Here is an 18,540-nt window from a genome sequence, read left to right on the forward strand (position 1 = left end):
CCCAGGCCCAGTCCCAGGCCCAGTCCTGTTCCCAGACGCAGTCCTGTTCCCAGACCCAGACCCATGCCCAGTCCTGTTCCCAGACCCACCCAGGCCCAGTCCTGTTCCCAGACCCAGACCCAGTCCTGTTCCCAGACCCAGTCCCAGTCCTGTTCCCAGACCCAGTCCCAGACCCAGTCCTGTTCCCAGACCCAGTCCCAGACAGCTCGAGTAAATTGCCTTGACTAAGAAATCACAATCAGGTACTTAATTGTTACCCAGAAATGATTTGATATTCAGATAAAAATGGCTGCACTGGACCTTTAATGGAATTTTATTCAATTATTCAATTTATTAATTTTATTCATTGGCTTTTTCATTTACGATCAGCCCATCAATCAGCCATGAAATGACAATGAATCGATCTGGACACATTATTATCTTGAACTGTACAGGTGGGAGTCGCTCCTTTACTATAGGCAGGAAAATAAATCGCATTGCAACAGGAAATTAGAATTATTATGTGGATTAAACATAATGAACGGACATTTTTGTAGGGGTTGGTACATTTTATTATCAAATCTGAAATTTCTAAATGGAAATTACAAAGATCAATTTTAAACCTCAAATAAACTATAACCTTTCCTGCATTGCACGAAAGCTCTCCTACAACAGGGTGGTCAAATTAAGATACTACATCTGTACATGTGTGAAGGACCCTTTGGACCAGAGCTGTGACAGTTAAAAGCCCATGGCTGACTCGCAAATGGCACCCTATTGACCTATATAGTGCACTATGGGGCCCTGGTCAAAAGTACTGCCATTTGGGACGCACATAAGTATGAAGGTAGCTAGGCTAGTGTAGTGTTAGACTGCTCTGCTGCAATGCAGCGTGAACAGTAACACTCCTTCAGACAAACACTACTGTTCATAGAGGCATACAAGTGGGGATAGAGGCATGAAGACAGCTAGGAGTCCAGCTCCAGCTGAAAACTATGCAGGCAGAACCCCCCCCCCTCTCTTTCCTCCATCTCTCTCTCTCTCTCTCTCAAATTTTAATTGTTTATTAACATGAAAAACATTGCATAAATATTGCCACTGCAACAATGTATAAAATATACATAATTCTCAAATAATGAATAATAATATTAAACAGTGCTATTAAAAAAAAAAAATATATATATATATATATATATATATATTATAGATATAAATAAATTATATAAATAACACAAATAAAATGGTAGCAGTGAATAATACTAGGAAAATATAATAATAAATAGGGACAATAATATATCTACTAATACTACCACTACCACCACCACTACCACTACCATTATCACTACTACTACCACCATTACCGCTACCACCACTACCGCTACCATTACCGCTACTACCACTACCGCTACCACCACTACCACTACCGGTGCTACCACTACCATTACCGCTACCACCATTACTGCTACTACCACTACCATTACCGCTACCACCACTACCGCTACTACCACTACCGGTGCTACCACTACCATTACCGCTACTACCATTACCGCTACCACCATTACCGCTACAACCACTACCACTACTACCATTACCGCTACCAACACTACCACTACCACCATTACTAGTACTTCTAGCTTTATCACTACTACTACCACCTCCATTACCGCTACTACCACTACCATTACCGCTACTACCACTACCATTACTACCATTACCGCTACTACCATTACCGCTACCACCACTACCGCTACCACCACTACCGCTACCATTACCGCTACAACCATTACCGCTACCATTACCGCTACTACCATTACCGCTGCTACCATTACCGATACCACCATTACCGATACCACCACTACCGCCACTGCCACTACCGGTGCTACCACTACCATTACTACCACTACCATTACCGCTACCACCATTACCGCTACAACCACTACCATTACCGCTTCCACCATTACCGCTACTACCACTACCATTACCGCTACCAACACTACCGCTACCACCATTACCACTACCACCATTACTAGGACTTCTAGCTTTATGACTACTACCTCCATGACCGCCACTACCACTACCACCACTACCATTACCGCTACCACCATTACCGATACCACCATTACCGCTACTACCATTACTGCTACCACCACTACCGCTACCACCACTACCGCTACCACCACTACCATTACCGCTTCCACCATTACCGCTACTGCCACTACCATTACCGCTACCAACACTACCGCTACCACCATTACCACTACCACCATTACTAGTACTTCTAGCTTTATCACTACTACCTCCATTACCGCTACTACCACTACCACTACTACCACTACCACCACTACCATTACCGCTACTACCATTACCGATACCACCATTACCGCTACTACCATTACTGCTACCACCACTACCGCTACTACCACTACCGTCACTACCATTACCGCTATTACCATTACCGCTACTACCACTACTATCATTACCTCTACCACCATTACCACTACTACCATTACCGCTACCACCACTACCGCTACCACCACTACCGCTACCACCATTACTACCATTACCGCTACCACCATTCCCGCTACTACCACTACCATTACCGCTACAACCATTACCGCAACCACCACTACCGCTACCACCACTACCATTACCGCTACTACCACTACCGCTACTACCACTACTACCACTACTACCATTACCGCTGCCACCATTACCGCTGCCACCATTATAGCTACTACCATTAACGCTACCACCATTACCGCTACCGCTACTACCATTACTGCTACCACCACTACCGCTACCACCACTACCATTACTGCTACTACCATTACCGCTGCCACCATTCTAGCTACTACCATTAATGCTACCACCACTACCGCTACCACCACTACCGCTACTACCACAAAATACTACTGTTATTATCACCCCTACTACCCGTATAAACTACTACTGTTATTATCACCCCTACTACCTGTATAAACTACTACTGTTATTATCACCCCTACTACCCGTATAAACTACTACTGTTATTATTACCCCTACTACCACTAAACTACTACTGTTATTATCACCCCTACTACCACTAAACTACTACTGTTATTACCACACCTACTACCACTAAACTACTACTGTTATTATCACCCCTACTACCCATACTACTACTATTTGGAGTAATTGTCACAACAATAATAATAAAAATAATAATTATTACTATGCAGTTATTATTCAGTGCCTCTCAGGCTATTTCAGCCAAATACATATCTGGCTGCAAAAGGAGCCGTTGGGTATTTTTAGTTTTTCCTCTGGGTTTAATAAGATACAACTTGAAATACATGTATTAATTTATGCAAATAATGAATCTCTTGGTGAGGACTTTTTCTCACAGTAGAAGAGAAAGTGTATCTCTGTCTCTACCACCCCCACCCTCCCGTAGTGCAATAGCAACATACAGTACACGCTCCTCTTTGGGTAGCCATGTCTTTTTATGTCTGCCGGTTTGTATTTCCAAGAGGTGGTCACTCAGCCTGTTCTTGGTAAGGATCTGTCTCTGCTTCGTATCTCTGACAGAGTAGAGATAATCAGCCAATTCATATTCTCTGTTTAGGGTCAGATAGCAATTGTCGGCTTTGAGATTTTGTTTTGTTTTTCCCCAATGTCGTAAATATGAGTGCTTTGATTGGTTCATGATTTTGTTGGTTGGATAGGTCCAACACCAGCTGTCTGAGAGGGCTCGTTTCTAGACTCAGCTCTTGGGTTTGAAGTGCTTTAAACTGGAGACTTGAATTTGGACTGTTATGATTTTTTGTTGTATTTTCTCTGCCAATGCATTCTCATTAACTAGTTCTGCCCTACATGCATTAGTTGGTGTATTTCTTTGGACTTCTTGCATGTAGGGCATCAATTGGATGTTCGTCCCACATTTTAAAGTCCAGTTTATTGAGCGGCCGCCAAACTTCACTTCCGTAAAGAGCTATTGGTAGGATTATGCCAAGTATTTTCTTACAAATCCTAATTGGGATGTTAATTTTTGAATAATTTCATGTCTATCGAATACAATGCTCTGCGGGCTTTTTCTTTGAGTGCATTCACTGCTGTTTTAAAAATGTCCCGATGCAGATATGGTCATACCAAGGTATGAGTCATTCTTTGTTCCTGACATCTCTTTTTTGGGGTGGGAAATCATGATTTTAGTTTTGAGGCGGCCCAATTATGGAAATATTGCTCTAGAATGTTAAGGTTCTAGAGCACGTCTACGTTACGAAAATAAGATTTTTAGTCATACACCTTTACCACCAAGCCCAATTTTGAGAACTCCGCACCAAATATAAGTTATATTTTAAAGTTGGTGATAGAAGAACCAAATCATCAGTATATACTGTAGCAGGTATTTTACCTGTGTCATAGAGACCTGTTGCTGCAGAATTGTCCAACATGTCTGCTAATTCATTGATATAAAATGTTTGGACACTTATTTTACTAGGCAAGTCAGTTAAGAACAGATTCTAATTTTCAATGACAGCCTAGGAACAGTGGGTTAACTGCCTTGTTCAGGGGCAGAACGACAGATTTGTACCTTGTCAGCTCGGGGGTTTGAACTTGCAACCTTCCGGTTACTAGTCCAACGCTCTAACCACTAGGCCCCAAATATATAGTCAGTAGTGCGATGGTTGAGGTTGAAAGACAATATGACATGTTCTTATTACCTTTTTTTTTAAATGGATGAAACATTTGGATACTGGAATAAATTTAAAAGGCTACAGAAAACCATTCCCAAGTTGCTGTTCAATCAAATTCCCCTGTAATTATTGTGGTCTGATTTGTCTCTCTGATAGGTGAGATAAATCCAGACAACAGGAAAGCAGCAAGAAGTTGAGTACCATGTTGAACAAGTTAAGCGCAGCATTTTGTAACTCAGGTGTGCTGTTTTTCAGCATCTCATTTCTAATGAGTCTAACAAACAAGCCTTGTTTTGTGTTATAGATTTGAGCTGTTCATGTAGTTCTTGTTGGGTTATTGGGTCCAATGGATTGTGGTTGTTTTTTAATGACTGAACCAAGGATGTTTTTCCATTTCTAATTGGTTATGTTGTAAGTCTTTGTGGGACATTTTATATAGATTATCAAAATAAGTTTCTCAATTCCTCCATATTCTATTGTTAATAATTGTGGCTTTGTCATGCTTAAATTGTTTCAAATGTCCCAGAACAAATTTTAGTCAATTGCATTTTCAATTTCATCAAGTGTCTTGCTGTTATAATTCAAGAATGGAGGTTGACCTGGGCTGGAGCAGACTGGGAGACTGGTAGGTTGACCTGGGCTGGATCTGACTGGTCGGTTGACCTGGGCTGGATCTGACTGGTCGGTTGACCTGGGCTGGATCTGACTGGTCGGTTGACCTGGGCTGGAACTGACGGGTCGGTTGACCTGGGCTGGATCTGACTGGTCGGTTGACCTGGGCTGGATCTGACTGGTCGGTTGACCTGGGCTGGATCTGACTGGTCGGTTGACCTGGGCTGGATCTGACTGGTCGGTTGACCTGGGCTGGATCTGACTGGTCGGTTGACCTGGGCTGGATCTGACTGGTCGGTTGACCTGGGCTGGATCTGACTGGTCGGTTGACCTGGGCTGGATCTGACTGGTCGGTTGACCTGGGCTGGATCTGACTGGTCGGTTGACCTGGGCTGGATCTGACTGGTCGGTTGACCTGCGCTGGATCTGACTGGTCGGTTGACCTGGGCTGGATCTGACTGGTCGGTTGACCTGGTCTGGATCTGACTGGTCGGTTGACCTGGTCTGGATCTGACTGGTAGGTTGACCTAGGCTTGAGCAGACTGGAGGCTGGTGCAGGCCATGCTGGTTATGATGGTCTCAGGTTCTGCCTTTGTTGTACCAAGCTGGTGGACATGTTCTTTAGATGCAGAGGACATAATAATTAGCTGCTGGTTGAGGGTGTCAATGTACCTCTCTCTCTGCTCTAGCTCCTCTCTCGTTTTGCTCAGATGGTGTCTGAGGTTATCATGTCTACCTCTCTCTCTGCTCTAGCTCCTCTCTCGTTGTGCTCAGATGGTGTCTGAGGTCATCATTTGTACCTCTCTCTGCTCTAGCTCCTCTCTCGTTGTGCTCAGATGGTGTCTGAGGTTATCATTTGTACCTCTCTCTCTGCTCTAGCTCCTCTCTCGTTTTGCTCAGATGGTGTCTGAGGTTATCATTTGTACCTCTCTCTGCTCTAGCTCCTCTCTCGTTGTGCTCAGATGGTGTCTGAGGTCATCATTTGTCTGATTCTGCTTTTTAAATTTAGCAATAGATGCTCTGCTCTCCTCCCTGAACTGTTTCATCTCTTCTTTTAGTGTCTGGGCAGTTTCATCCTCTTAAAACGTGTTCTCTCTGAGTTCTATGACCTCTGCTTCAACTAGAGAGAAGGTGTTGTGGAAACATTGCATAGCAGGTGTTCTTGGTGTTGTGGGCATGTCCTTGGCTCTGTCTGCTGCAGATGAGGTAGGTAGAGGGACACTGAGGGCTTCTTGCTGGGTCACAGAGACTGTTGAGGCCTGCTTTTCTCTATAATTTCCCTCCTTTACTTGTTCTTCAGCTACTGAGATGAGCTCAGCTTCTGCTTTTAGGGTAGCAAACACATTTTCAAAAGCCTGAAGGCTTGTATCATTGCCTTGTATTAATACAGTTCCATTGCTGTATGGGTGGACAGTTTCATGTGTTGCCCTGATCAGCTTCTTCAGAAATACCTGTCTTTTTTGTGAAAGGGGAATGGTTTCACATAACTATTTTGTATATGTGGCATCGTTTTTTAAAATTAAATATTACATTTGTTCTTGTTTTGCAACTGGTAAGATCTGCAAACAAGCATTGGTGGATCTGTCCCATCGTCAAAACGTTAAAACTTTTCTTAGCCTTCTCCGTGTGGATATCTGGTAAACGTTTCCCATAGCAACACTGGTGATGTTGGCAACAATGTTGCAATATAATTCCACCTTAATGTTTCTTGTATTATTGTCTTTAGAGAACTGTTTTACTTTGATGTCCTCTTGTCTTCTGTCCTTCTCTTGTCTTTTCTATTGGGTTGTTAATTTCCTGTTTTTGAGTTAGCTAGCTAGCTAGCTAGCTTCTATTAGGAAGAACAATTTGGAACTATTTTTCTCTCTCACTATTCCACATCTCTCTCTCTCAGACACAGATACAAAGAAGTATCCAGACATAAGCAGACATAGGCACTATCCGTTCACACACACACACACACACACACCTTTTGCTCCTCCATACATATTCAAGCTGACAGGTGACAGTCAGGACATGGATAGCAGAAGGAGAGCCGTCTCTTCAGTTCACTGGAACCAAAGCTGAAAGCTGCCTGATTCTGTTGCTTGGCAACCATTCATGTACACTCCTTTTCTCCCTGACAGGTTTCACATTTCTCATCATTTAACCCATTGTGACAATTTGTCTCCTCCAGTTTACAGTGAAAATACATTTTTTCCCTTTCACTGGGCAACAATGAGGAAAACGGACCACATATCAGTCAACAGTTTTCTCCGCTCAAGTGTTGGTGTTTGATATACAGGACACATGCACAGTTGATATACACACACACACACAGCGTGCACACACACACATTACACAGACACGAAGGCCTAAACACGCACAAACACACACACAATAATGTACACACACACACACAAAGTGTGCGGGCACACCAACACACATCACACACAGCCACAATGATGTAAACACACACAAACACACATTAAACAAAACTCTGAACACTTACAGGATGTTGTCAAAGGAGAAATAAAAGGATTACTTCAATGATAAATCAATCCAACGCATGAAAACAGTTTCAACAATGAGTTACCATATAACAAATGAAGGTTCTAACAAAGACATATCCCACTGGGCACAGATGTCAATTCAACGTCTATTTCACGTTGATTCAATGTATATTTCATTGAGATGAGGTGGAAACAATGTTGATTCAACCAGTGTGTGCCCAGTGGGACAACTTCCAAGAGGCTATGAACAAAGACAGGGCTGCTAGATACTGAAAACCATTTAACCTGCTTTCTTGCCGAAACATCTTCCTTCCCTCACTGCGGATAATTCTCTGAGATTCTGTGAAAAAATCTGAGATGTCAGTGCTAATTCGACAGACTCACAGGGGAGGTCTGAACTGTGGGAGGAAGAGGTTGTTTAGTGCGTGACTAGACGTCAAAGGATGAAAGGGGAAGAGGCAGGACGGGGATCTAACATATTATCCAGTCAATAATAATTTTAGATTCGACTCTCGTGTCTGCCCACGGTGCCTTCATAGACAGAGGGGAGAGACACACAATTGCGTGTGGAGATACAAAACACAAACACAAAGCCTTAACGCACACACACTACCAAACTACACCACTACCACCAAACTACACCACTACACTACCAAACTACTACACTACCAAACTACTACACTACCACCAAACTACTACACTACCACACACACTACTACACTACCAAACTACTACACTACCAAACTACTACACTACCAAACTACTACACTACCAAACTACTACACTACCACACACATTACCACACTACTACACTACCACAATACCACACACACACTACCACCAAACTACACCACTACACTACCACACTACCACCAAACTACTACACTACTACACTACCACACACACTACCAAACTACACCACTACCACCAAACTACACCACTACACTACTACACTACTACACTACCACACTACCGCAATACCACACACACTACTACACTACCACACTACCACCAAACTACACCACTACACTACCAAACTACTACACTACCACAATACCACACACACTACCAAACTACTACACTACCACCAAACTACTACACTACTACACTACCACAATACCACACACACTACCAAACTACTACACTACCAAACTACTACACTACCACACTACCACACACTACCACCAAACTACTACACTACCACCAAACTACACCATCACAATACCACACACACTACCAAACTACTACACTACCACCAAACTACACCATCACAATACCACACACACTACCAAACTACTACACTACCACCAAACTACACCACTACACTACCATACCAAACTACTACACTACCACACCACTACATTCCCATACTAAACTACCTCAATACCACACTACTGCACTACCACCACAGTACACTACTACACCAACACACTACTACAGTACCACACTACTACCACAATACACTACCACACGACTAACACAGTCCCCTCGGGGGTGTGTGCGTACGATTCCAACACCGTCATCAAATGTGCTGATGACACGACAGTGGTAGGACTGATCGACGATGACGATAAGGGCAGCCTACAGAAGGAGGTCAGAGACCTGGCAGTGTGGTGCCAGGAAACAACCTCTCCCTCAATGTCAGAAAGACAAAAGGAGCTGATCTTGGACTACAGGAAACGGTGGGGCGAGCATGCCCCTGGCTGCAACTGGAAGGCACCCAACCGCAAAGCGCTACAAAGGATGGCGAGTACAACCAAGTACATCACTTGGGCAGAGCTCCCACCATCCAGGACCTCTGTACCAGGCGGTGTCAGAGGAAGGCCCCCAAAAATGTTTAAAATGACACCAGCCATCGAATGTTCTCTCTGCTCCCATACGGAAGGTGGTACCAGTGCACCAATTCTGGAACCAACAGGATCCTGAACAGCTTCTATCCCCAAGCCATAAGACAACATGTTTCTTGTTGCTTGGTGAGAGCGTGGTTGTCCTATGATTATTTTGCATCCACCTTCACACAACTTTCTGGGAATGGTGCAGGACAGTGGCTTGGCTTTGGAACATTCTCAGTACATTAAAGGAAGTTGTTTTCTTGGTATTTCATGACCAAGAACAATACAAAATAAAAGTTAACGTGGTTACATTTCATTTCAATTTAGGTAATGTCCCAGGAACGTTTTCCAATTCGTTTGATATTGGTAATGTTCTCAAATAGTTCAGAGAACGTAACGTTCTAAGAACCTCCCTGGAACCATGGTAAAACGTTCTCAGAACCTCCCTGGAACCAGAGTAAAACGTTCTCAGAACCTCCCTGGAACCAGAGTAAAACGTTCTCAGAACCTATCTGCAACCTAAAAATGTACATTCCCGGAACAGGAAAAACGTTCACTTCCATTCTCAGGATGTTTAAAAAAATAATAATTTAAAGTATGGCTTCGTTCCCAGAACCAATGGGAAACCAAAAACGTACATTCCCACAACATCCAAGGAACCAAATGTGCTAGCTTGGTAGCTACCTTAATTATCTTGCACCCCTGACTCGGTACTAGTACTCCCTGTACATAGCCACGTTAATTTGACTCTGCATTTCACGGTTAGTCTAAACTTCCTGTTTAGGAAGCACGTGACAAATACATTTGATTTGATTTAAGTGTGTGACATTTGAAAGCCCGCCACTAGTGATCTACTGAACCCTCCCACATAAAAAAAATACTATAGTATACTATGGTATAAATAGTATTCAACTTTACTGTAGTATCAACTGTAGTGTTTTTGCGGACAAAAGGAAAAATCCACCCAAAACCACTAAATCCTATCATTTACAGTGTTAAATAAAACTAATATGTGAGAAAAATATTTTAATTTGTCATTATAATAAAAGGTTGGTAGCAATGTGAACATTGTTGTGGAAATCTGTTGCAGTTCAAGTCCACTACAAAAAAACAAAAACAAAGCAATGCTATCTCTGTGGGCTAGCTAGCTAGCGTACCAGCTAGCTAGCTAGCCCACAGAGATACACACAATAATACCAAAGTCAATATCAGCACGTGAAGCTAGCTAGCTAGCTAGCTAGCCCACAGAGATACACACAATAATACCAAAGTCAATATCAGCACGTGAAGCTAGCTAGCTAGCTAGCTAGCCCACAGAGATACACACAATAATACCAAAGTCAATATCAGCACGTGAAGCTAGCTAGCTAGCCCACAGAGATACACACAATAATACCAAAGTCAATATCAGCACGTGAAGCTAGCTAGCTAGCCCACAGAGATACACACAATAATACCAAAGTCAATATCAGCACGTGAAGCTAGCTAGCTATCTACCTAGCAAACATAGATACACACAATAATACCAAAGTCAATATCAGCACGTGAAGCTAGCTAGCTAGCAAACATAGATACACACAATAATACCAAAGTCAATATCAGCACGTGAAGCTAGCTAGCTATCTACCTAGCAAACATAGATACACATAATAATACCAAAGTCAATATCAGCATGTGAAGCTAGCTAGCTATCTACCTAGCAAACATAGATACACACAATAATACCAAAGTCAATATCAGCATGTGAAGCTAGCTATCTACCTAGCAAACATAGATACACACAATAATACCAAAGTCAATATCAGCATGTGAAGCTAGCTAGATATAAGTAAAACAAAGCACCATCTCACTATGTTCAACCTGCAGATGGATATGTCTCGCAGAGTGGAGTCTGACATTTGCTAACAACCATGCAACATGGACAGTAGAGGCAGACAAATGGGAGAAATGTGGTGAACCCTCCATTAAATTACACATTTCTTGAGGTAGAAATATTGCAAAAATGTGATCAAATGGCTCGTTCGAGTAAAGACGACCTATGACACTGGCTAGTACTGAAATCAGACATGATATTTTTTTTATTTCACCTTTATTTAACCAGGTAGGCCAGTTGAGAACAAGTTCTCATTTACAACTGCGACCTGGCCAAGATAAAGCAAAGCAGTGCGACACAAACAACAACACAGAGTTACACATGGGAATAAACAAGCGTACAGTCAATAACACAATAGAAAAAAATAAAGTCTATATACAGTGTGTGCAAATGGCGTGAGGTGGTAAGGCAATACATAGGCCATAGTAGCGAAGTAATTACAATTTAGCAGATTAACACTGGAGTGATAGAGGTGATAGATGTGCAAGTAGAAGTACTGGTGTGCAAAAAAGCAGAACAAGTCAATAAAAACAATATGGGGGATGAGGTCGGTAGAGAGACGTTTTCACCATCTAAACGTCATATTCCTATTAACATCCAGTGTAGTGGAGAGAGAGACTTGTTCACAATGCTACGTCGTACCAGCTGATTACTGCATGCTAGACCGGCAAAGGCTCAGGTACACATGAAAACATGAAAATGACCCCAGGGAATCGATAGAACGTCGCTCGGCGATGCACAAAAACATAACATCCAAAATGGCTGCCTCGTTCCTTTAAGTCTGCAGAAACATTACATTGTAGCATTTAATGTTAACTATAGTATAAATACCATAGTAAAAGAAAACTGTCCCATATACTATGGTAATTAATGTAATGTTTTGGCAGACTGTAGTATTTACTATAGTGTTCTCGTTTTATTATATTTGACATAGAATTGCAGGAATTCTCCTTCACGAAACCTAGCGGAGAAATACTAAAAGAGCACATTTTTCAAAACCTGTAGGTAGGTAGGTACTGTAGGTAGGTAGGTAGGTAGGTAGGTAGGTAAGGAGGTAGGTAGGCCTGGAGGCTGAACAGATAGATCAGAGCTTCTGCTCTTTTCTATAACCTGTAAGGAACACAATATATGGTCTATACTTTGCATGTAAGTTTCTCACTTACGGTTGGCACCAATTGGAATATGGGGGAGGGGAATGAGCAGGGTGTATGCAAATTAATACTGTAATATTTACTATAGTTAAAAAAAAGTGTAGTGTTTTTGCTAATACTGTAGCATTTTACTACAGTATTCTACAGTATACTACAACATTATATAGTAAGTAAGGTATACTACAGTGTGTAGTATAGCATTCTATAGTATACTACAGTTTAATGCAGAATTCTATAGTAAAATGTGGTATTTTTTTAATGTGGGCTGAGCTAGTGATCTACTGAACTCTGCACTAATGCTCATTGTAATGGGACAGAAAGACAATGTAACCCTGCACTAATGCACATTGTAATGGGACAGAAAGACAATGTAACCCTGCACTAATGCACATTGTAATGGGACAGAAAGACAATGTAACTCTGCACTAATGCACATTGTAATGGGACAGAAAGACAATGTAACCCTGCACAAATGCACATTGTAATGGGACAGAAAGACAATGTAACCCTGCACTAATGCACATTGTAATGGGACAGAAAGACAATGTAACTCTGCACTAATGCTCATTGTAATGGGACAGAAAGACAATGTAACTCTGCACTAATGCTCATTGTAATGGGACAGAAAGACAATGTAACTCTGCACTAATGCTCATTGTAATGGGACAGAAAGACAATGTAACTCTGCACTATTGCTCATTGTAATGGGACAGAAAGACAATGTAACCCTGCACTATTGCTCATTGTAATGGGACAGAAAGACAATGTAACCCTGCACTAATGCTCATTGTAATGGGACAGAAAGACAATGTAACTCTGCACTATTGCTCATTGTAATGGGACAGAAAGACAATGTAACTCTGCACTAATGCTCATTGTAATGGGACAGAAAGACAATGTAACCCTGCACTAATGCTCATTGTAATGGGACAGAAAGACAATGTGACCCTGCACTAATGCTCATTGTAATGGGACAGAAAGACAATGTAACCCTGCACTAATGCTCATTGTAATGGGACAGAAAGACAATGTGACCCTGCACTAATGCACATTGTAATGGGACAGAAAGACAATGTAACCCTGCACTAATGCTCATTGTAATGGGACAGAAAGACAATGTGACCCTGCACTAATGCTCATTGTAATGAGACAGAAAGACAATGTGACCCTGCACTAATGCACATTGTAATGGAACAGAAAGACAATGTAACCCTGCACTAATGCTCATTGTAATGGGACAGAAAGACAATGTGACCCTGCACTAATGCTCATTGTGATGGGACAGAAAGACAATGTAACCCTGCACTAATGCTCATTGTAATGGGACAGAAAGACAATGTAACTCTGCACTAATGCTCATTGTAATGGGACAGAAAGACAATGTAACTCTGCACTAATGCTCATTGTGATGGGACAGAAAGACAATGTAACTCTGCACTAATGCACATTGTAATGGAACAGAAAGACAATGTAACCCTGCACTAATGCACATTGTAATGGAACAGAAAGACAATGTAACCCTGCACTAATGCTCATTGTGATGGGACAGAAAGACAATGTGACCCTGCACTAATGCTCATTGTGATGGGACAGAAAGACAATGTAACCCTGCACTAATGCTCATTGTAATGGGACAGAAAGACAATGTAACTCTGCACTAATGCTCATTGTAATGGGACAGAAAGACAATGTAACTCTGCACTAATGCTCATTGTGATGGGACAGAAAGACAATGTAACTCTGCACTAGTGACGGTTGTAATGGGACAGAAAGACAATGTGACCCTGCACTAATGCACATTGTAATGGAACAGAAAGACAATGTAACCCTGCACTAATGCTCATTGTAATGGGACAGAAAGACAATGTGACCCTGCACTAATGCTCATTGTGATGGGACAGAAAGACAATGTAACTCTGCACTAATGCTCATTGTGATGGGACAGAAAGACAATGTAACCCTGCACTAGTGACGGTTGTAATGTTATTCTTCTCTTCCAATTTGGCATTCAAAAGATGTGAAAGAAAAAAAAAGAGGGGAGAGGAAGAGGGGAGAGGAAGAGGGGAGAGGGGAGAGGAAGAGGGGAGAGGGGAGAGGAAGAGGGGAGAGGGGAGAGGAAGAGGGGAGAGGGGAGAGGGGAGAGGGGAGAGGAAGAGGGGAGAGGGGAGAGGGAGAGGGGAGAGGAAGAGGGGAGAGAATGGAAGAGAGCAAACAAGTGAGTGAGATAAAGAGCAAGACAGAGAATATATGAGTGAGATAAAGAACAAGACGAAGGGAGGGAGGGAGAAACAGAGGGAGGCATGTAAGAGAAGGTGGGGGGGGAGGGAGGGAGGGAGAGAGGGAGGGAGGGAGAGAGGGAGGGAGGGATGAAATAAGGTGGATATAGGGAGGGAGGCAACCACACACACAGAGATGGAGAGAGGGAGGGAGGCATGAAAGAAAAGGCAAGTTCATTACAGTGTTTTAGAGAGCCAACACACAGAGAGAGAGAATGGTGGATCTCACACTGAGACCGACAGACACCACTGAGGCCTGCTGAGGGAGGGAGGGAGCGAGGGAGCGGTGGATCTCACACTGAAACAGACAGACACACCACTGAGGCCTGCTGAGATAAACTCTAGTAAAGATCAAAGATAGAGAAGGGGGGGGGCAAAGAGAGAGGGATAACGAGACAGAAGGAGAGAGACAGAGGGAAGCTGAATACAGAGTGCGGATGAGAGAGAGGATGAAGGGAGAGAGAGAGAGAGAGAGAGAGAGAGAGAGAGAGAGAGGGCTGAATACAGAGACAGAAGAGAAAGAGAAGATATTCTAAGGGAGGGAGAACAGAGGGCAAGAAAAAACTGCAGCATAAACACAGAGGCAGAATAGTGTCAGAGAGAGACAGCCCGTAGAGAGAGACAGCCAGCCCGTAGAGAGAGAGACAGCCAGCCCGTAGAGAGAGAGACAGCCAGCCCGTAGAGAGAGAGACAGCCAGCCCGTAGAGAGAGAGACAGCCAGCCCGTAGAGAGAGAGACAGCCAGCCCGTAGAGAGAGAGACAGCCAGCCCGTAGAGAGAGAGACAGCCAGCCCGTAGAGAGAGAGACAGCCAGCCCGTAGAGAGAGAGACAGCCAGCCCGTAGAGAGAGAGACAGCCAGCCCGTAGAGAGAGAGACAGCCAGCCCGTAGAGAGAGGGACAGCCAGCCCGTAGAGAGAGGACAGCCAGCCCGTAGAGAGAGAGACAGCCAGCCCGTAGAGAGAGACAGCCAGCCCGTAGAGAGAGACAGCCAGCCCGTAGAGAGAGACTGTGCGAGCGAGAGGCGAAAGAGAGAGAAGCAGACAAGACAGAAAGGGGAGATGTGATGCCATAATTCCTAAATCGATGCTCAATGATGTTTCGGACAAGACAGCTCTCTCTCTAGTGGTCAGGCCTGAGGACTATAACCCCAATCACCCAGTCCACAACCCAAATGGCACCTTATTCCCTATATAGTGCACTCCTTTTGACCAGGGTCTCTCTCTCTCTCTCTCTCTGAGCTGACAGAAAACTGCCCGGAGATGTTACTGGACATCTCCTTGGTCCTTACAGGAGGGAAAACCCAGCCACTTTCTATCTATCTTCTACACTGACAACTAGCCCCCCCTGTGCCTTATATCTGAGTCACTGACAACTTAAGAGGACTTAAGCTGTGGAAACTATCTGTCTGCCTAGTAAGATGAATTGGAATGTGATGGGTTCTGCTACTGTTGGATGTGAAAATCATTCAAACTGCTCCGAAGCCTTGAGAAATATTCTAGGGCCCAGATGTGAAGGGAGGGAGATAGGGGAGTCGTTCAGGTCAAAAGTAGTGCACTATAGTAGGATGCCATTTAGGATGCAGAAGGGATGCTCTTCATGTCCTACAAACAGACAAATACCACATTTACAATCTGGGCCAAACACTTTGGCAGTAGCAATCAAGGTACATTGTGGGGCGATGGAAAAGGTGCTACATGAGTGTCAACAGCATGTCCCCCATCCTCTCGGATGAAGGGCTGTTTAAAGCACCCACAAGTCTGCTGCTGTTGAGCTAATGTTGAGCTGTGTGTGTGTGTGTGTGTGTGTGTGACAGCTCTCCGAAACAGAGAGATAGATAGGGGCAGAGAGAGAGGGATAACGTGAGAGAGAGAAGCTGAATACAGAGTGAGGGGGTAGAGAGAGAGAGAGAGAGAAAGAGAGAGAAAGAGAGCAAGCAGGGGGACTGAATACTGAAAGAACAGAGGGAACGACAGAGAACAGAGAGAGAACAGAGGGAAAGAGAGAGAACAGAGGGAAAGAGAGAGAACAGAGGGAAAGAGAGAGAACAGAGGGAAAGAGAGAGAACAGAGGGAAAGAGAGAGAGAACAGAGAGAGAGAGAACAGAGGGAAAGAGAGAGAGAACAGAGAGAGAACAGAGGGAGAACAGAGAGAGAACAGAGGGAAAAACAGTAAGTGGTTATAAGTGTGATCTTTGTTTAACATGCAGATCCACTTCATTTAGGGTCCCTCCTGAGAGATCAGGGATGTCTCCCAAATGGCACCCTATTCCCTATGTCGTGCACTACTTTTGACCAGGGCCCATGGGACTCTCATAGGGCTCTGGTCAAAAGTAGTGCACTACATAGGGAATAGGGTTCCATTTGGGACTAATCCTAGAGCAGAAACACACATTCTGGGTCATGATTGGCAGCTGGAGGGGTTTGGTCTAATTGGAGATCAAGCCAATCGTGTGGGCCTGTCTGGCACCTCAATTGCAGCAGTTATTCAGTCAGTCAGTCAAAGTCAATAGAGCTTAGGCCTACTCAGCTTGATGGGGAGTCACTTGTTCATCCTCACTGATTCATCCTCTGTCATTCATTCACTGACTCACTGATTTACAGTAGCTACTCACCCATTCATTCACTTTTTTTTATTTTTTTTTATTTTACCTTTATTTAACCAGGTAGGCAAGTTGAGAACAAGTTCTCATTTACAATTGCGACCTGGCCAAGATAAAGCAAAGCAGTTCGACAGATACAACGACACAGAGTTACACATGGAGTAAAACAAACATACAGTCAATAATACAGTATAAACAAGTCTATATACGATGTGAGCAAATGAGGTGAGATAAGGGAGGTAAAGGCAAAAAAGGCCATGGTGGCAAAGTAAATACAATATAGCAAGTAAAACACTGGAATGGTAGATTCGCAATGGAAGAATGTGCAAAGTAGAAATAAAAATAATGGGGTGCAAAGGAGCAAAATAAATTAATTAATTAAATACAGTTGGGAAAGAGGTAGTTGTTTGGGCTAAATTATAGGTGGGCTATGTACAGGTGCAGTAATCTGTGAGCTGCTCTGACAGTTGGTGCTTAAAGCTAGTGAGGGAGATAAGTGTTTCCAGTTTCAGAGATTTTTGTAGTTCGTTCCAGTCATTGGCAGCAGAGAACTGGAAAGAGAGGCGGCCAAAGAAAGAATTGGTTTTGGGGGTGACTAGAGAGATATACCTGCTGGAGCGTGTGCTACAGGTGGGAGATGCTATGGTGACCAGCGAGCTGAGATAAGGGGGGACTTTACCTAGCAGGGTCTTGTAGATGACATGGAGCCAGTGGGTTTGGCGACGAGTATGAAGCGAGGGCCAGCCAACGAGAGCGTACAGGTCGCAATGGTGGGTAGTATATGGGGCTTTGGTGACAAAACGGATTGCACTGTGATAGACTGCATCCAATTTGTTGAGTAGGGTATTGGAGGCTATTTTGTAAATTACATCGCCAAAGTCGAGGATTGGTAGGATGGTCAGTTTTACAAGGGTATGTTTGGCAGCATGAGTGAAGGATGCTTTGTTGCGAAATAGGAAGCCAATTCTAGATTTAACTTTGACTCCACTTACTCACTGACTTACAATAGCTACTCACCAATTCATTCACTTATTCACTGACTTACAATAG

General features: G+C 43.4%; 1 protein-coding gene across 1 annotated transcript in view; it reads right to left on the reverse strand.

Moving 5' to 3' along the window:
- The window catches only part of LOC110487865 (gamma-aminobutyric acid type B receptor subunit 1), a 265,484-nt gene that overhangs the window by 239,624 nt on the left and 7,320 nt on the right, over positions 1–18,540 (reverse strand). The window lies entirely within an intron of this gene.

The sequence above is a fragment of the Oncorhynchus mykiss genome, chromosome 32 (genome assembly GCF_013265735.2).
Source record: "Oncorhynchus mykiss isolate Arlee chromosome 32, USDA_OmykA_1.1, whole genome shotgun sequence".
Classification (NCBI taxonomy): Eukaryota; Metazoa; Chordata; class Actinopteri; order Salmoniformes; family Salmonidae; genus Oncorhynchus; species Oncorhynchus mykiss.